The sequence below is a fragment of the Anastrepha ludens genome, chromosome 6 (assembly GCF_028408465.1).
Source record: "Anastrepha ludens isolate Willacy chromosome 6, idAnaLude1.1, whole genome shotgun sequence".
In the NCBI taxonomy this organism is placed as follows: Eukaryota; Metazoa; Arthropoda; class Insecta; order Diptera; family Tephritidae; genus Anastrepha; species Anastrepha ludens.
In genome coordinates this window covers 89,004,736-89,025,928 of record NC_071502.1, presented here as the reverse complement: position 1 = coordinate 89,025,928, position 21,193 = coordinate 89,004,736, and the positions used below count along the sequence as shown (strand labels likewise).

The window sequence follows — 21,193 nt, the reverse complement described above, 5'->3', positions numbered from 1 at the left end:
GGTGCTATGTGCCACACAAGCAACGAACCCATTGGTCTTTTACGGGTAGTGGTAGTTTTCGGACCGTGTTATCTCTCGAAGAGGTAATCACAATTGGCCACCGAGATCTTGTGATTTAACACCTTGTGACTTTTTCTTTGGGGCCACGTGAAAGAGAAGGTCTACGCCAACAGCCCAGGGTCAATTCAAGACCTCAAAGATGGAATTCGTGAGGCTGGCGAGTACATAGCGTAGCCACTTTACAATTCGGTTATGGAAAATTTCATGAAAAAGATATTGTCCTGTAAGCGTGGTCGTGGTGGTCATTTGCCTGATGTTATTTTCCACTATTAACGGCATACCTTCCTCTTTATAATGAAATAAACATCCGATCACATACCTATATTTGAAAATAGCATTTTTCCGCCGTTGTTTTCTAAGGTGGAAGATCGGGCAATGGATATCAAGCAGGAGAGGCTTGGTTGTGCGCAGGGGTGATATTCAAAAATTTGCCCTTGAAACAGCAATTGAATTTGATATATCCACAGAAGGATTTATAAAGCATTGTCACACTGGTTGAACAACTTCCTTAAAAAATATATAAACTGTATCTAAGGAGATCAACAACATTGTTTAAGCTGGAAGACAATGAAGTTACCAACTCTCCAACATGATTGCTATCGATGAGACCGCGGTAATTCTCAGCCAAGGAGCTCTAACGATAGTTCACCACAAATTTTCTTCGTCAATTCACGTTTTTTCTACCGGTTACGATGGTGCACGTGTTACCTGTATTTTGGCGATTCGTTTAGATGCCAAGAAAGTACTGGCATTTTTAATTACTAAAGGTAAAAAGAACAGATTCAACGTGTTTCAGAAATTTATGTCTTTGAAAGTGAAAAAGCCTGGTGCAGCCTGGGCTGCTTTTATGCTGCCCCACTGTTGAGCGGTCAGAATAAAGGTTTACTAATTGGGTATTTAGCCAGTACTCACCGCGTTAAAGGCATGAAAAAACTTTCTTGCTGAGAGGAAGATTGATCAAATAATGATTCCGGCAGGAATGGCTGGTTACCTCCAGACACTTGACATTGCAATAGACGATCATTCATTCAAGTATCATTTGCGGATGGAAATCAATGAGTATATTGAAAACAGAATGGTGAGAAATCAACGAGGTAATTTTGTAAAACCAGGCTTACAAAAAGTTGTGAATTGGGACAAAATAACTGATACTGATGTTTCCAATGCACTACGAACAGGCTACTTAGACAAGAAGTATTCATTTAACGACAGCTATATCGGAGGACATGCGAGATTCGGACCAATGATTCAACAGGAAATGGATTTGGAAGAAAATCAGAAATTTATTTATGATGATGTTCCAGAAGAAGATGGATGGATATGTAATTGAATACATTTAAATTACTGTATTCTGTGTTAAATAAATATTAAATAAAAATATATAAATATACTTTTATTTTTGCCTTCCCCCGAAAATAAGCACTAGCGCGTATTTTGGACCGAAAAAGAAAGTAAGATAGTGTCTTATTTTCAGAAAAAAACGGTAGCACATCAAGCTGATCCTAACACAAAGGCTGAACAGACCTAAAAAACGATTCTACAAATACAACGAATTAGTGAACTTTTGTCAAATTACACCCGAAGGAAGTAGAAGTAGGAAGAAAGATACGAATGCTCTCACATCGACAATCAGGCACCAAACAGCTGATGAAATAACATCATCTTGTAAAGATTCGCTTTGTGTGACACAGCTCGAAATTTTTCAAAAGGAATTTTTTACATTTTTCTTATGTCAAACAAAATTTTCACTGTTGAAGAAGTTTTTAAGACGCAAAAAATGTTGTTCGAAAGGTTCAGCGTAGCCAGCATCCAGCCTCCGTAATGGTTTAGGTGGGAGTGTCTTGTAAAGGTGTTACATTTCTTCATTTCTACGAAAAAGGGGTTAAAAGCGGGGCAAAAGTGTACCAAGAGGATGTCTTAGAATGCGTGGTGAAGCAGTTGAGCCGTACTCTCTTCAATGGCGAACGTTAGATCTTCCAGCAAGATTCCGCTCCCGCCCATAAGGCAAAAACCACCTAGCAGTGGCTAAAAAACAATATTCCTGGGTCCACAGTCGCAAAGGATTAGACATCTGGAAGTGTAGGTGAATCCACTGGATTACAGTTTGTCGTCAGAATTTAAAAACATGGCCTTTCAAAGACCTCACAGAAATTTGAAAGCCTCAAACAATCTTTGGTTCGAGTAGCGACGTTAATATCCATGGAAACCGTGAGTGCTGCAATAGCTAATCAAATGATTACTATTTCGAATGAAAATTTATAATTTTTTTAATATTAAATAATATCAATCTTTTTTATTATTAAATAAAACTGACATCATTAAAAAAGTATTACAATTTCATATCTATAACGGACTTTACTTGTAACAGAACTTATGGCAGGACTAAGGACATTCTATATATACAATATATCTGCCAAAAATTTACTAGCTAGGAGGCATTTGGGTTGAAATATTTTGAAAAATGATATTAAGGTCAGTTCTGACGCATTCGCATTTGAACTCAGAACAGAAAAGTGATATCTTATATTTGCTTTCTTCTCAGCCTTAGCCTAGAGCATGGGACCCACCTTACTAGAATATTCTAAACTTCTAACTGCGGCTCTCTTGGGCTGAACAAGCCTCAATGAAGAACTGAAGTAAAAAGTTCTGCCCACTTTGACTTAGATATCTTTAGTGAGCCATATCTCCAATGTATGAATACATCACAAAAGGTCATGATTGCTTGACAGTTTTGCGCTTGATCAAATCAGTTCTCTATTGCAACTTTCCAAAATGGATGTGAAAAAGAGAAAATTCGAATCATTCTTCTGCAACCATGGCAAAAAGTCGAAGCAGGTTGCCAATAATAGTTGTGCAATTTATGGGCCCAACGCAGTATGGAAGGCAACAGCAAAGCGACGGTTCCCACAATTCTGTACTGGTACTAGAAAAATCGAAGTTGAATCAAGCTCTGGTAGCCCAATCGGCGAAAATGTTGATAAAATCATATAATTTGTGGAATTAAATCAGCGTATAAGCACTTATCCGTTAGCCCAATAGCTGAGAATCAGCCAGAAAACCGTTTGGAACTATTTACATGAGACCGGTCACATAAAGAGAATTGACGCAACATAAAAATGTTAGCCAAAATAACGCCTTCGATTCTTTGCTTAAACATAACAAAGTCCATTCACTTTTGAAGCGAAGCTAACTGTCGTTGAGAAATGTGACATAACCTATAAAACCGGCCAATATAATGAAGGCACTACCGACCTATTCACATGCCCCATCAAAGCCACTCACCTAGCGCCCCTCTCCCTCTAGACCCAGCCTGTCGAAACAGCAAGTTTCCTGGGCCTACCGTTAGATGAGTTAGACGAAGACGTCTGGTAGTCTACACTACACTGACAGGGCTAAGTATACAACAACTAAAACAACAACCAATAAAGCGTAGATGTGTATTTGGAGGAATTGGAAAGGAATCATCCAGTATGACGCCAAGTCGGGCACCTATTTTACGTGCCTCGCTATTTCTATTTTCCTTAGAATGAGGGCAAATTTTAAAGGCAATAAGCGAGTGCGAGCTATTCAACAAAAAAATGTATATATGGATGTGTGTATGTATGTATGAATGTTATAAACTGGTAGCTCCAGAGAACGTAAATTCATGAAACTTCTAACTGCGGCTCTCTTCCGCTTCCGTAAATTCACGTTCTCTGGTAGCTCCAATGCAGGGTATGACAAGTTCTTAAATAAATTTGTGTAAAATAAAAAGCCAGAAATATGTTCACACGACATCTGGAAAATAATATGTTTAAATAAAATATAATAAGTGGAAAGAAAAGCAATTATCCTTGCAGTAAATGTATGAAGCAGCTTGACCGCACTGTAAAAAATGTTTATATGTTGACTTGCATACATACACATACATACGTATGTATGTATGTAGATATATGGCAGCAGAGTCGCAAAGCTTCAAGACTCAACAAATTGGCACGTTCGCATGCTTACCAAAGCTACTGGCGCGGAGGTGGGTCAAGACGAAGAAAGAGAGAAATCACAGCAAACTACTTTTGTGTATATTACGGAGAGGGGGCACTCTGCCATTAACCACAATCTATGGGTATTCTGCCACTGCTTCTTATACTCCTTTTTCTCTTATCTTCTTGCTGAGTATTTGCAGTGGGAATGACGCATATGGTCAAAAGGACAGTCAGTAGTGCAGCAGAATGCATTCATAATCTGGTCATTAAGTACTAACAAACATACCTACACTCATCCATAAATAAAGATAATGTATTTTGTGTGTTGACTTAATGTGTTTGTACGTGTTCTTGGTTTATAGTAAGTGTAACACCATAAAATCCCAACTACAAAGTCATAAACTAGTGTTACTTTACAAATATGTGCATATGTATGAGTATTATTACTTTCGATACGGTTGTACTTTGTTGTTACTACCAGCTACTTCTATTGTTGTTCAACAAATCCGAACATATGTAACATAAATAACATATATCTGTAAATATTTGAACTCGTATAGACATAAAATATAACGAAATGAAATAATCAGTGCCATTGCTAAATGGACTGGCAAACACCAACCAAGCGAACTTGAAGTGATGTTGGTCGGTTTGATTTGAAAATTAAACAAACCGAAAGTGCCATTGCGATAAAATAAAAGCGCAAACAACAACAGCAACAACAAAATAAACAAGTAAGGGAGGCTAAATTCAGTGCGGACCGAACTCTATATACCAACGCACATTTTAGTAAATATTAATATAGGTTGGCTTTTAATTTTTGAAACCAAGCGAATGCATGGACAATCAGAGTTATAGATTAAGTCTGTTAATGAAGCAAATAATTTGTTACAAACTATCAAGCTTTGGTGTTCCTGTACACAAAAAACTTGCAAAGTAGGGGAAAGTAAGAGAGCAAAATGACATTTCGCTTTGAGGAGAAGTTGTACGTTTTTACTGGATTAATTTGTACTTGTAAGAATTTGCAAGTGAGAAACACAGCTGATCGCAAAGTAAAAATAAACACGAATTGAAATTTGATGCAAAGCTCGTTATTTTGCATTTTATTTTATTTATTTAATTTAGTTAGAATTAAAAAAAATGGTGTTTTCAAAGTCGGTGGGCAACATTACTCGAAAACGGCTAACCCGATTAGACTCAAATTTTAATACCAGCTTCTTAAATATATTTTTTAGTAATTAATCGAAGACTTTTTCTCATCGATAAATATTTTTTATAAGCAATTTAAGGCCGCCATTTTGGTAAAAAATTGATTTTTTTTTTTTGAGAAGCCGCCAAATTTTCAAAACATATTTTTATGCTTATTCCTTCGATTAGTTACCAGATTTAATATTACTTTATTGAAATTTGTTTGGTTTTTTAATTTCAGAGGATCCATTTAAGAGATTAGTGGTCACCGCAAAACGTCTTTTCTGAGAATAGCTCCCGGATATCAACTGTAGCTTCTTTACAAATAAATATTTTTACTAATATTAAGTCTTAAAATACAGTTAAAAGGTAACATAATAAGAATATAATAATATTGTATAATAATAATAACAAATTTTTAGATCAATAAAATTTAAAGCTTTCTCAGAAAAAATTCGCTGGAAGCTGGAAAATTCGCTTTTTTCGGCCTCCTAACTGTCTATAACACCTTAAGGAACATCTACTGGAAAAATTTCATTTTTTGTGATTCTTCCCGCCAACAATTTAATCAGCTGTTCGTGAAACTTGCAAATTGTTACCGGTTTTGCGTTCATTTACTTTTTTGTTATAGCGAATTCTGGAAAATTAAGTTATTTGCAAGTTACCGGATAATTTTTACATGAACATACCTATTCTAACATCCGACGGATGCAAGCCTATAGACCCGTCTCAATGAGACCGACTCGTCCATTGCGGTAACGAATTTGACTGATGTGACGTGTAAAACGTACTGTGGTGCCACAATGAAAGTATTCCCGCTTATAAACAAAAAATCAGCAGATGTTCTTTTCGTGAAAGCAAATACCATATTTCGTGTGTTTATACACTTATTGAAGCGAAAGAAAACCCACTTAGAATAGAATTTATGGTAGTAGTTGTTGTTGTTGTTGTAGCAACAATACTAAGCCTTGTCATTGTAGCAGGCCCGACGAGAGGGGGAGGGGGATCGGGTACTTTTTCCCCCGGGCCCGGAGTTTTCAGAGGGGCCCGGGCTCGAGGGTAATTCCAAGAAATTTCCTGCTTGTAAAAATATAGTAACTAATACTTCTACCAGAGTTCCGTCACAGACTTTTTTTGGTGTCACCATTTCGAATGTTATGATCACGATTACGAAGAATAAATATAATATGGTGATACAAAAGTATATATTATTGAGCTCTTATTAAAATGGAACATTTTATGCTACTGATTCATAAGGTAATTAATAATTATAGTGATGATTAGATAAAATTTAGATAGTTGTATTTTAAATGAAGACCAATTTTGAAACGTAGTTATTCTTCAAAGCAATTTGTCCTTACGTTGATAAAGAATTAAATTAAAGAATTAAAGATCTGCTGAAGAGTTTTCTAAAATTCATTTTAATCAATATTTCATAATTAATTCTATCAAAAATTTTATCAATGAGTTTTTCAATGTTTAAATGTTATATCACTATAACATAATACGCATTTTGATAAATAAAAAAATTTCAAGGAGCCCGCATCTCAAGTTTCCCCCGGGGCCCGAATACTCTCTCCACGGCCCTGCATTGTAGTATACATACATATATCACCGCTCACCGCTCGTCTTCGTCTAACTCATCTAAAGGTAGGCTCAGGAAACTTGCTGTTTCGACAGGTTGGATGTAGAGGGAGAATTTATGATAGTCGTAGACGGTGGGTGCGATCATAATTTCGGGATTAGTACGCACTTTCATTTTGCAGGACAACTTGGTTAAGCCTAGCCTTTTCTTTACTCTTTCAAGCTTTTATCGAAAAGATAAGAGTGCATTTGTATTGCCTCAATTCATTTAAATTCCATTTATTTTCTGTATTTAATTTGATATAAAAGAAAACACCATCTATAAAAATTTGCGCGTTACAAAATTTTTCTTCTCTGAATAGTTGTCTTTTTCGCCGCAGTTGCCGTACGGCAAAAGTAGAAAGTTTCCAGTTTTTGTGCATTCCGGCACGGCCTTCGACTCAAAACGCATAACCTGTCAGTCAAATTCGTTGCCGCACCGGACGGAACGGGCCCATTGCGCCGGGCCTATTAGTCCTATATATGTATTTTGCTCTTACACCCTTTATTGGCTGTTTCGCCGAGTTCCTTCCCCTATTTTTGGTGCGTCTAAATGGTGTTCCACAAATGTAGAGACCTACAGTTTTAAGACTCCGAACGGCAAATGATTTTTTTTGACGAGCTTTTTCATGGTCTTTTGAAGTGCGAGCGCTATTAAAAAAACTTTTCAATAATATTTATTTGCTAAGCTAAATGAGGTGGCGAGCAATTTGTGGACCAAGCTTGGGCGAGTTTTATTAAATCGTTAACGTGATAGTCGCATTTACCCAAAATTGGTCGTGGTGTTGCCCGTTATTCATATGAAATTTGAGTAACTTTGCTTCGTTTATAACAAGGATGTGATATCTTGTCTCGTTTTGTTCTTTTTTGAAAATGTCCCTTATATGGAAAATGGGCGTGGTTATTGACCATTTTCAATAACAAACTGCCTTGAGCAAAGAGTGACATAAGTACGTGTAGTTTCACTGAAATATATTAATTTTTATCCTAACATTTAAAGCAAATTGTAAGCTGATATTTTTTATTATACCGGTGACTCTTTACTCGAAGAATCACCGTCTTATGCTGTTGTAGAACAACGGAAGGACGGAACCTTTCAAACAATCCATCAAGCACTTCTTCCACCAAATGCTGGTATTTTCAACGCCGAACTAACAGCAATTAGTTTTGCCGTTCGCCACGCTGCCAAAAACAGCAAACGGGCCGCCATATTCTCGGACAGCTTGAGTGTGTTAAAAACACTAATAAATAGAAACAGTGAACCGCACCGATATGTAATGGGAAGAACAAATAGACAGAACGAAATTAAACTAATATGGATACCAGGTCATATGGGAATAACAGGCAATGAGATAGCGGACAAATCTGCGACACAAACGTTTAACATCCCACTCGTAGCGGAGACTCCTTGCTTAACCACAGTAATGACAAACTTCCATAGATCGTATCTCAGAACATTAAGAGATAGCTTGTGGGAGTTGTCAACATGTTTCTTAAGGCCTCACAACCTCAAATGCGAACGACCAAATTACCACAAAGGTAGGTGTAACAAAATTTATATCTGACCGCTACTACAACCGCGTAACCCCACGACAATGCAGGCGGTGTAATACACTCCTTAGCATAGAACACATTCTAAAGGACTGCCCCATCTCGAGCTACAGCAGCAATCTAACTACAATTCTAGACTGCAGGAAGGAAGTTACGATTAAGATACTAAGCGACGTCTTCAAAAAACACAATTTGCTGCGTGAAATATGAACATGCGCGCGAAGCAAAATGGTCCAGTAACCGAGCCTCCAAAATATATTTTATGAATTAATTTGTAAAGTATAAATTTAATGATAAATATTATATAATAATAATATTATTTTTTACTCGCGTTATCGTGCACGTGAACGGGCGGACAGATATGGCTAGGTTGACTCCTCTCATCCTTCTGAGTATTTTGGTATATATAAATATATCTATTATATAACTATCTCGATTTATTTATGCTGTTATATGCAACAATATACAGGGTGAACGATATGAAGCGTTACCTATTAAAACACCATAACTTTTTTACGTGAAATTAGTTTTTATTGATTTCAAAGACAAAATTGTTCAAAAATAATTAAAATTTTCACAATATTCACTTTAGCTCGATATTACCACCTTTTGCCTTGACTATAGCCCTCAAACGGTAAAAAAATGAGTTGCATGCTGCACGAATCTGATCTAGAGGTATTTTGGCCCATTCTCGTATAATCGTTTTTTCAGCGCATCCACGCTGGCATATTTTTTTGTCCTCACCTTGCTCTCCAAAATGGACCTGATGGAATAGTCCATCGGATTCGCGTCTGGCGAATTCGAAAACCTTTATGTGGACGAAATGAAGTGTGGAACAAGATTTTTTAACCATTCTTGGTTCACACGAGCTTTATGAGACGGTGCGAGTCCTGTTGGAGCGAAATTTGTTTCATCAGAAAACACAATGTTAGGAAGTTCGCCACGTTCGTGCAAGCGCAACAACTCCTTTGCTCTTTCGCACCGAACTTATTTTTGCTGGGGTGAAATATCGTGTGCGTTTTGCAACTTGTAAGCCTTGACCTTGAGCTCATTTTTCAATATGCGTCGAATGCTGTCTTGCGATATTTTCAGTTCTTTGGCCATTTTTCTTCCACTTCGACGTGGATTTCGTTCAAGTCGAGCCTTTACTTTCCGAACCATGTCTGGCGCTGTTGCGGTTTTTTTGGCCCACCTCCATAGCGTTTTGCAATGCTACCAGTATCTTTGTTGACGTTTTATAGTGCGATACACAAACATTTTATTCACTTTGAGGTGACTGAGCTCACGAACAATGGCTGGTTGTGATTTTGCAGCCAAATATAACGCAATCACACTATTACGTTTGAATTCCATCACAGAAAAAAAATTGAACAAAACTGAGACGCAAATGCTTTTGATGGCTTATAAACAATATATTGAACTGTCATTAGAACAATTTTGATGTTGATGTCATGAGCTGTTTTACATATACATGCAGTGTGAAGTTGGTAACACTTCATATCGTTCACCCTGTATGTATAAATATGTGAACAAAACTATAATACCCTTGGGTGCAACAGCGCGCGGGTATAAAAACAACTGAATGAGCGCAATGGCGTGCAATTGACTTTTGAAATTGTGGCAACAAATAAGCAATCTGAGTAGCAGGCAGGTAAAAAGGTACATGAAAATGTTCGTATGTATTCATATACAGCTGTGGCTAAAATAACAGACACATGAACAGGCTTATGCTGCTGCATATTGGCATAATAAAGAATAAAAAATATTACTGAATTTTTTTTGCCTATATGACTCAATTTCTGTGCCTTCAATGTGCGTTCCTAAACGAGCCATCAGATGTGGCAAGGGAAATGTTTTCAGCGCAGTTGTTAAACGAAAATTTTTTGACAAGTAATTGCAGGAGCAAACATTTGTGGAAGTGTTGCCGAAAACCTTATTTTGCTAAAAAAGTTTCAAGCGCAAGTCGGGTATTTGACGTGTAGCATCTCAAACACTCAGGGCGGGCATTTTACGTGTTTGGCTATTATCTCTTGCCCTAACCGCTATAAATTCGTACCCCTACAATTTCTTGTCACATACACCCCATTGCAACATTATAAACTGCCCACTACTTTTTTATAAAAACATAGTTCATACTACAATAAAAACCATGTAACGCAGAGCTTCAAACTTTGTTTAAAATTTTTGGAGATTTTTCAAGATTTCACCAAAATTTTTAACCAGAATTTTTCTGGTTATGCAATTTTATAGCCCGTTGAATTTTATTATGAATTTGATTTTTGACAATTTTTTCTTGTGGACGGTGTTAGGGTTTTTCTTCCAATTTGTTTTCCTTTTTTTTTTGTTTTTTAAACACTACTATTAGTCCGATCAAGCTAACATTTTTGCGACTTATTTTGGGCAAAAGTCTTTGCACCATAAATTATGATCATAATTATTAATTAATATTTATCAAATTTTCAAAAAAATTCCGGCTTAAATAAAATTTCTAAATTTATCCGCCATTTTAGATTTTTTTTTTTGAAATTTACCATTGTAGTGCATAGTAAAATCTAGAACTTGAACACCTTACAAAGCGGCGAAAGATCATAAAATATATAAAATCCCGAATACACTGGCTTGGAAATGTAGAAATAATGCCAGAGCAAAAAGCACCAAAACGAGTCTTCAAGTAGCAACCGTTTGCGAAGCGAACCAAAGAAAAGGTGGATGGATTCGGTTATTAATGACCTCAAAGAGCTGAACATACAAAACTCGTGGCGATTGGCATCGAATCGAGAAATCTGAAGAAAGATAGGTGCGGAAGCAGTGGTACGCCCAGGACTGTCATGCTAAGAAAGAAGAAGAAGAAATGTATGTCAAAACAACAAATCTACTCTTTATTAACACATTATCTACCGGAGTAATTTCTAACAAACTTTCTTCTGGCACCGGGGCAAATTAAAAAAAAAAAATAAATAATTATATTTTAAATGCGTTTTAGCTTCAGAAATTTTAACAAACAGCTTCGAATAACCAAAAGTATAAACAATTAGAAGTTGTACAATAATATAGTTCAGTAGTTTTAAAATGATAATATATTTTAATAATTTTGTTGCATAGATAATTAAACAGCTTAGTACTTTTTATTGGTATGACAAGAAGAAAAGATGAAACGGTTCGAATTTGATGGTATAATAGAATTATCTGAAAAATGAAGGAATGCCAGAATTTATTGGAATATATTACGGGTCATAGTTTTCGGGGAAATAGGCATTTCAATCAGAGGGTGTGTTGACCAACAATCAGCTTTTATATTATTATATTGCCCAGCCCTTAATTATTGCCAGGGCAAACCACTTTTTCAGTTCGTTATTAGTTACATCATACCACTTTGCAGTGTGCATCACTTTTTTGTATTTGTGACGATTTTGGGAGTAATATTTATTTCTTTCTTCGCATATGTATATTTAGTAGAGAAAAGATCATCACCAATAAAAAGCGATGTTACATTATCTGCCCTGCACGATTTTCTGGAAATATTTTCATTCCTGAAGCAATTTCAAAATCCCTTAGATTTCTCGGCATATCAGTTTCTGACCAATCCAAATTTTCGTCCACTACTTCATTTTCCGAGGAATCTGACAATCTCATTACTCGTTGTCTTGGTACGGGAATTATAGAATCAGAAGGCTCATCACTTTCTGCATATTCGCTGGGAATGTCTGAGAGGATATTCTCAAAATCGTTTTAAAATTTACGTTTTCGATTTCATCCATGTTCCGCTTTATGGGTTCAAAAATATGGAATTTGCTATAAAATTTAATATCAATAAATATATATATAATATATATAGTATATATAGCTACCTATATATAACGGTATTCTGTATAATAACAGTTTTTACACGATTTTTTTACCTTGCCTGAAATGGTTTCTAAAAATAATTTTAGTTTATATGTATTTGTTTACGTCGAGTTATATTCAAAACTGCAAATAAATCGTTCTTATATAGAAAATACCGGTTTTTGTACACCAAATTTGAAGTATGTGCTAAACCATGCGAAATTCCACGGGAGACTATATAATAGACAAAGAAAGATCACACGGGGAAATAAAAACTCTTGTGAGATAGTTACTATACGGGACAAATGAGAACTCAAGTGAAAGTTCTTGAGAAATTTGAGAGTTATGAGAAATTTGAGATCAGACGAGATTATTTAACTTTACGGATGAAAACAATTTGAAATTAACCGTTACCTCGCTCATTATCTTGTACAGGCGTTTTCTCTTATTTGATAGAGACGTTTGAGTTCAAATTCAACAAAACGCACAAATATGTGTACACAGGATTTACGTGAAGTTCAATGAAAAGCACAAATGTGTGCACACGGAATGTAATGTGTTAATAACGATTTGTTTTTTTTTTTGCTTGGGTTCCTTCAAACTTGAAATATCAGGTCATTTGCTTTTTAATAAGCCTAACTTCAGTCAGCTCTACTAGCAGGATTTTTCATTGAAAAAACAAAACAAAAAAAATTGTTAATAATATTTGATGTAAATATTCATGTCAATCAATCAAATAAATTTTAATATGAAAAAAAAATTCTTGAGAAAAATGTGAAAACTTTGGTTGGTACCAAACCTTAAATAACGGAAAAGAGGGAAATTTGAAAATTTTGGTTTGAATAAGGAAATATTTGTATATAATAATTTTACTTTCCAACCTGAATACAAGTAAATGAAGCAAAATACAACTTTTTGAATGAACCTCGTATGGCGAATAAAAACTTTTGTTTTTTACCAATCGATCAGAAAATAAAATACTGAAAACAAAAAGAAAAAATCATTTTTTTCGTTTCCATTTTACATGCTTTTAAAGAAACACCCAAAAAACACCATTTCAAATGAGGAGAGAGCTAAAAGCAAAAATTTAAAAAAAAATAGTTTAATAAAAATTACTAACAAATTATTAAGATTTGTTTATGAAAATAATAAAAAAAAAATGTCAACAAATAAATTAGTATTTTTTTCAATTGTACTAATAATTTCCATTTGTGGAACAACATCAAGACGCGCACACCACAAATAGGAGAAGGAGCTCGGCCAAACACCCAAAAACGGGTGTACGCGCCAATTTATATATATACTAATAATTTCTGTATTAATTTAAAACACGTTTTTAATTATAAATCGGACGAAAAATACTACGATTAACTAAAAGGTAGTTTTATTCGGTTGAGGTAAATGTTAAAAATCGATCCTTTCTCAAAAAAAAAAATATGTCAGGTTGATACACTCATGAAGTTCCTAATATTTTGGTCATAGCTGTACTTGTGTACGATTGTACGTGAATTGGGCTTTGCCAATAAAAATCAAACTAAAAAACTTGTAAAGCAAAGGCAACGACAATAAAAAAAATAATATAAAAGACTAGCAAATGAAAGTGAATTGACCAACAGCACCAAAGGAAATTAAAGGTATGTACGATTCGTACTGCACACTCACACACACATACATACATATGAATGTACACAAGTATAACTATAAGAACGTAGGATCTCTAGGTGCCTTGATTGCCCATATTGGTATGATATTCTACCTGCAATATTTATCACATACATATCTTAATACATTAATACAAGTGACAACCAGTTTTCATTAACATACCCAAAATCACAATCCTCTACAGTTGCACACAAAAAAGTACACGCATTCGAGCATATGAGTAAACATTTTCGTACCCACATGTCCACTCCTCGTTACTGCCTTTGCATTTGTACAAATGTACATATAGCACTTGCGCGCACTCATATACCTACGAACAACAACAACAGCAGCAGCAGCAGCAGCAGCAGCAACCAAAAGCACCCTCACTCAGAGAGCCTACAAACTAAGCAGCACGCAAAATGCCATAAACAGTCATTAAATCTTAATACGCCTTAAAGCCTTGCGTCAAAACGGGCATAAAACGATTGGGTCAGCGGATTACAATGTGTGCGGTGCGGTGTGGTGCAGTGCGTGGTTTTTGTAACGGAAATTTAGTTTTTTATAGGGTAATGTTTAATTTGGGGTTTTAGTACTTATACGAGTGCATAAGCGCATATGTACATATGTATCCCTATGTATGCTTATGTAGATGCAATACACTGGTAATAGTGTGCGTCATGCCCGAGACTGTACCAGGAGTGAGGATTTAATTGGACCCAAAAATCACGAAAGTTGAGAAAACTTTTACAATTTTTGGGTATTTACTGTAATGCACAGAAAGCTGGTCAATTGCTTGTGATATACTAGTCTGGAATTATATGTATGTAAATGTATGTATGTATGCATGTAAGTATATTTTAAATTTTATATAATATGTGAACATTTGATAACTTAACTTATCTCGAGATAAGAATATTCTGCAAGATTTCTTTTATACAAATAAACTTTCTAAAGAGGCTTATTTTTGTCTTATCGAATCTTTATACGACTTCGACGATGACAAAATTTCGAAATTTATAGAGTACGTGAAATCAGACTGGGCTTTCTTTTTAAAAGTACAACAAAAACACCGTTCAAGTCAATAACGTAAACAATTTACAATTTACAATTTATTTTAATGTAAAGAAAACGCTTATAATAACACTTTAAGAAACCAGTGCGGTTGGTAGTCAATCCGATCTCATTTCTGTTTGTTCGCCTTTTTTAATAGTAACCTTGGGAAAAGAGGTATGAAACATAGCCCCAATACGCTTAATATATTTACTGACGGCTCGAAAATGATGGACGGAGTAGGTGCAGGGATTTATTGCGCAAGGCTGGACATCAGGCGGCCAATCAAGCTCCCTGGTCATTGCAGTATTTTTCAAGCAGAAGTCTTTGCGGTAGGAAAGGCTGCAGAAATAGCACTAGCAAGGACATCGAGCAATTTCAGCCGTTCCCATGACAGTCGATTCTAAGTTACCGGAACGACCTCGGATTTATATCCGGCCAAGGATTGTCACTCTAGCAGCATTCCCCGTCCATGTATGGGGAATGTTTAAGCTGCTACAACAACAACAACAGCAACTCCAACATAAATATATACGTTGACAGACAAGCGGCAATGAAGGCAATAAACTCATATGAAATTTCATCCAAAAACGTTCTTAGGACCAGGGAAGCTATAGAGAGACTAGTCGCAGACAGACGGTTACACATCTATTGACTACCCGGACATAAAGGCATTGCAGGAAACGAAATTGTAGAAGAAATCGCCAAAAGCGCTGTTTACATGCAATTCGAACAAGAAAACGACATACTGAAACCTTTAAGAACGGTATATGTGCAATGGCCTCGCTGCGGACATGAAAACACGAATAGACAGGAGGTGGAATAATCTAGCCACTTGTAAAACCGCGAAATCATGAGTACACAGGATGCAGACAAACACGTCTGATTCGTACTATATTAGCTCTGTCCAGAAAAGGAAGCAGAACTATTGTAGGTATGCTGACAGGCCACAATTTGCTAGCGGCACATGCATAAAAGATGGGAATTGCTAACAACGATAGCTGCAAATTTTTCAATGAACTAGAAGAGAGGGAAACGCTAAACACCTTCTATGTTCTTGCCCTGAATTAGCTAGAACCCGAATGAAATGATTAGGAGCTCTACAATATGAGAGCTTCAGAGCTTACTTAGATTCGTAAAAAACGCAGGCTTATTAAAATAAGCCTACACCATACAAGAAAAAGTAAGGATGAAGCTCCATCTGGTACCACTAAGGACCAATAAGACTATGTGATGGCTTTCAGCCGGTCAACTCAACCTAACCTAATCTAAGCTTGGGAAGACACATTGGAGTGGAAGTCACCCCACCCCCATGTTTGATGGGTTGTAGTTTGTTTATTGCTAACATCTGGAAATATACCTTAACTGTATTTTAGCAATGCCGATTTTACTCTTCGAATTCATGTAGTAAGTCCTCAGATGCAGTTGGTGTGCACCGAATTTATGCAGATCTAAAAAAGTGATTGGGTGAAATTTACTCCAGTGTGTAGTGGCGTACTTTTCGCATGCATGTACATAGTCCTGCCATAAGTTCTGTTAGAGGTTAAGTCCGTTATAGATATGAAATTATAACACTTTTTTGAATAAAGTTTGTTTAAAAAGTCTAAAAATTACAAAACAAAAAAATTGTGTCAAATTTTCGTTCGAAATGGTTACCATTTGCTTTTACTCAAGCCTTCAAACGATTAGGCCATTTAGCTATTGCAGCACTCACGGTTTCCATAGATATTGACGTCATTACTCGAACCAAAGATTATTTGAGACTCTCCAAATTTCTGTGAGGCCATGTTTCTCAAATCTCACGACAAACTGTAATCCAGTGGATTCACATCTACACTTCCAGAAGGTTAATCTTCTGTGGCTATGATCCCAGGAATATTATTTTTTAGCTACTGCTGGGTGGTTTTTGCCTTATGGGCTCGGTTGGAATCTTGCTGGAAGATCCACTCATAGGACACAGGACGCTGCCCATTTTTGCATCCTTAGAAGTTTTAGCATAGATTTTGTCGTTTTGCTAATTAAAAACTTCTTCAACAGTGTATTAATATTTTCATGGCTATTGGCCGCGTGCAACCGAAGAAGCTGTTTGCCTGTGCCAAGTCTAAGTTTCTTCAAGTGTATTGTCGAAAGATGACCAGTTGAGCGACGAAAGGCATGCGGAGATCATCTCTAATTATTCTTGACATGGAGCTGGTCGATACATTTATTTTCCTGGACATGCTTTTCTGCTTTCTAAGAAGATTTTTGCGAATTCTTTCATGAACGGCTTTCATGGCTGCATTGATTCGAACCACGGGAGGAGGACTACTTCAAACATTCTCGAAATAGTAACTCACTCTCACTTCAACTTTTACCACATTTTGTAATGTAATCATTGCAATTCGATTTTCTTAGCTCTCCGCTCAATTATTAACAAGAGAAACAAAGAACTTTAATGTATACGAATACTCCTCAAAATTCCATGCGTTCCCGTCATTGAGACTTCTCTATAAATTAACGTTCTCTAAGCGAAATTTGCACGAAACTGATATGAGTATAATTTATGAGTAGGCAATGAATACAAACAAAAGCAAAAATAACGGAACTTTTTTCTGCGAATTTACTCTCGTTGTATGTATTGTAAATTTGTCGCAGAATTTATGACAAGACTAAGTATATAAAAATAGTTTAAACAAATTTCGTTATGTGACCTTTTTGATTTTTTTACAGAATTTTAATAAGTTAATAAGAAACAATAAGTTAATGAACAAGAAACAAAAACAAAGTAGCCAAATCTAGATAAGTTTTGTTTTCTAAGGTTTTTACATGTTGTTGTTGTTGTTGTTGTTGTTGTTGTTGTTGTAGCAGCATAAACAATCCCCATACATATACTGGGAATGCTGCTGAAGTGACAGTCCTTGGCCGGATATAAATCCGGGTCGTTCCGGTTACGTAGAACCAACTGCCGTGTCCTTCTTTTATGTATGGACACTTTTTCATGCAAGCGTTTTTTATTGTATTGATGATATTTTAGGTAATAAAGATATGTAGTTGCAACGAGACGATGTCACATGCCACACCACCAATACGGAGCGGTTGGAATTGGAAAAATTTTGGCATAAATCGGACAAATGTAATTCAACGAATTTCGAATCAACCGAAATATCGAGTAGGCGTAATTTCACGATATTCTTCAACAATTCGACCCTGAGGATTGGCAGATTTAACGCCATTGGACTTTATTCTGTGAGTTCATCTCAAATATGAAGCTTTTTTAGTAAATCAGCGCCAGTTGAAGCTTTGAAAGATAGATTTCTGCTTGAAATTTCTAAGAAAAGGAGCCAATTGTGTTTCATTTAATCGAAAATTTCAGAGAAAAGATCAACATCTGTACATTGGAGACCGCCATACCACAAATTAATAAACAGATAATGGATTTCCATTTAGAATATGTGCTTAATTGGATTATAAAGGAGCAAATCGAGCGCGAAGGACCCTTTATTATCTGCTCTTATCATAAAATAGAATTTGTAATAATAAATTTTTATGTCATCTCAATTTTTCACGAAACATAAATAAGAGAACATAAATAAGGTCATTTGAATTAGTTAATGTAGAGTTTTTATTTCTTTTTATTTCTCAATAGGCAGTTCAAGAAAAACCTATACATTTGAATTGAAACATAAAGGAAGCCTTTGAACATTGACCACTGCCATTAAAACCACACCCAGTGGTAATGTGACTTAAAGGAAGGGTTGGCCACTCAGCTGCCTATCCTTAAATGTTACTTTTTTTTTTCTTTTTTGGTTTTGTATCAGTCATATAAGAGTATGTATGTGTGTACCATACATATAAGGGGTTATTTGAGGGAAGAGATAAATTGATTTATTATGATAATTTTGAAATTATTTGTTGATTTTTTTTCTTTTCTGTGTTGTCTCTTTGCAGCAGTGGTGCTTCAAAATCGTAAATTTAATATTTTTTTTTTTAAAGTAATATCGGCCGGGCTTAATAATAAATCATTTGCTTTTAAAAATATTGCTTCTATTTGAAATTTAAATACCACTAAAATACACATGTGGACATCGGGCATGCGGGCCCTTGCTTTGTGGCAGTAATAATATGAGTATTTTATAGCAGCGCGATGCATGCAACCTTGACAGGTTTGTGACGTTTACTTGTATATTGATAATTGATAACCTTCTTGCACGTAGAGAGTTATTTCTGTATGCTCGTAAAAGTAAATTTTCATTTCACATTCCTTGTATTCGAAATTTGTATGAGAAAGTCATGAGTAACTTAACACACGAATTTTGAGGACCAAAAACTAATTTTCTGAGTTTAACCTGCATTTATTCTTATTAAACCAACTATTAAACATAATTGTCTTCCATTGAAATGCACCTCTATTCTATGAAAAATTATTTCTTATATTGTAAAAGAGTTTCTTTACTCGAATAGTTCGGGCAGAACCGAAATTTAAATGTCCAGTGCATGGTGAAAGGAAGAAAATTATAACGTAGATCTCTCGTATATATATATAATTGGCGCGTACACCCTTTTTGGGTGTTTGGGCGAGCTCCTCCTCCTATTTGTGGCGTTCGTCTTGATGTTGTTCTACAAATAGAGGGACCTACAGTTTCAAGCCGATTCCGAACGGCAGATATTTTTTTTACGAGGAGCTTCTTCATGGCAAAAATACACTCGGAGGTTTGCCATTGCCTGCCGAAGAGCGACCGCTATTAGAAAACACTTTTCCTTTATTTTGGTCTTTCACCGAGATTCGAACCTACATTCTCTATGAATTCCGAATGGTAGTCACGCACCAACCCATTCGGCTGTGGCGGCCGTTCTCTCGTATATCGACTTTTATTTCTCCTAAGTAGTCTGTAGGAAATTTTTGGTTCGAATACTAAGCACAGGGGAACCCACTTACTGGTCAACTTGTGTTAGCAAAGTACCAGACTTGCGGGACTTTTTCATAAAAAAATCAAGAAATTTAAAAATGCTGACCATTAAATTCTGCCTTGAACTTTCGTCTGACCATTCACCTGACAATTCAAGGCTTTTATGGAAATAATGCAACAAAGCGTGGGCAGAAAAATCCCATTAAAAACTATCAACAATAATGAAACTGCAATAGCTTTTTTTAATGACACGACTATTATGTCACTAGGCCGACCTACACCAGCTCTACAACTTCAAACTATAATAAAGGGTTCTCCAATAAGAGGTGTTATTTTGATATTCAAAGAAAAATGTTATTTTTTAATATAAGTGATCGGATGTTCATTTCATTATAAGGAGGAAGGTATGGCTTTAATAGTGGAAAATAACATCTGGTAAATGACCACCTCGACCCAGCTTACAGGACAATATCGTTTTCATGAAATTTTCCATAACCGATATCAAAGTGGCTGCCCTATGTCTTCGATAGCCTGACGAAGTTCATCTTTGATGTCTTGAATCGACCCGGGGCTGTTGGCGTAGACCTTCTCTGTCACGTGGCCCCAAAGAAAAAAGTCACAAGGTCTCGGTGGGCAATTGTGATTACCTCTACGAGAGATAACACGGTCCGGAAACTTCTCCCGTAAAAGATCAATGGTTTCGTTGCTTCTGTGGCACGTAGCGCCATCTTGTTGAAAATAAGCGTTGTCCAGATCAATACCATCCAATTCCGGCCATAAAAAATCGTTAACCAACTCTCGATAGCGCAATCCATTCACCAATAACACCTGTTATTGGAAAACCCTATATAAAATATAACTTCCTGGCGCAATTAAAAAAAACTAAAACAAAAGAGAAAACTGAGAAAAAAATGGCAGGCTACAAGATATACAGATGATTATAGAACTATTAAAACATGAAAAAGACAAATAACTAAAGAATTTGGTTAAAAATATTGATGCAACAAAATCTACAAACTATACATTGTGGCAGGCGACAAAAAAGATGGTCGGAGCTACAATACAGCTCCCTCCAATAAGAACCACAAATGGACAATGGACCCGAGCATCATCGAAAAAAGCAACTTGTTTAGCTCAACATTTAAAAAATATATTTAAAATGAAAATAACACCAAATTCGATTTGACTCATACAAAGAGTAATAAAGACGAGCAAATCATCAAAAATACCTCACTAACAGAGATAAAGCGGCGGCCGCCGTAGCCGAATGGGTTGGTGCGTGACTAACATTCGGAATTCACAGAGAAAACGTAGATTCGAACCTCGGTGAAACACCAAAATTAAGAAAAAAAATTTCCTAATAGAAGTCGCCCATCGGCAGGTAACGGCAAACCTCCGGGTGTA

At 35.9% G+C, this 21,193-nt stretch overlaps 1 protein-coding gene across 1 annotated transcript in view; it reads right to left on the bottom strand.

Moving 5' to 3' along the window:
• The window catches only part of LOC128866177 (uncharacterized), a 37,010-nt gene that overhangs the window by 1,585 nt on the left and 14,232 nt on the right, over nucleotides 1-21,193 (bottom strand). The gene's annotated exons all lie outside the window — the stretch shown is intronic.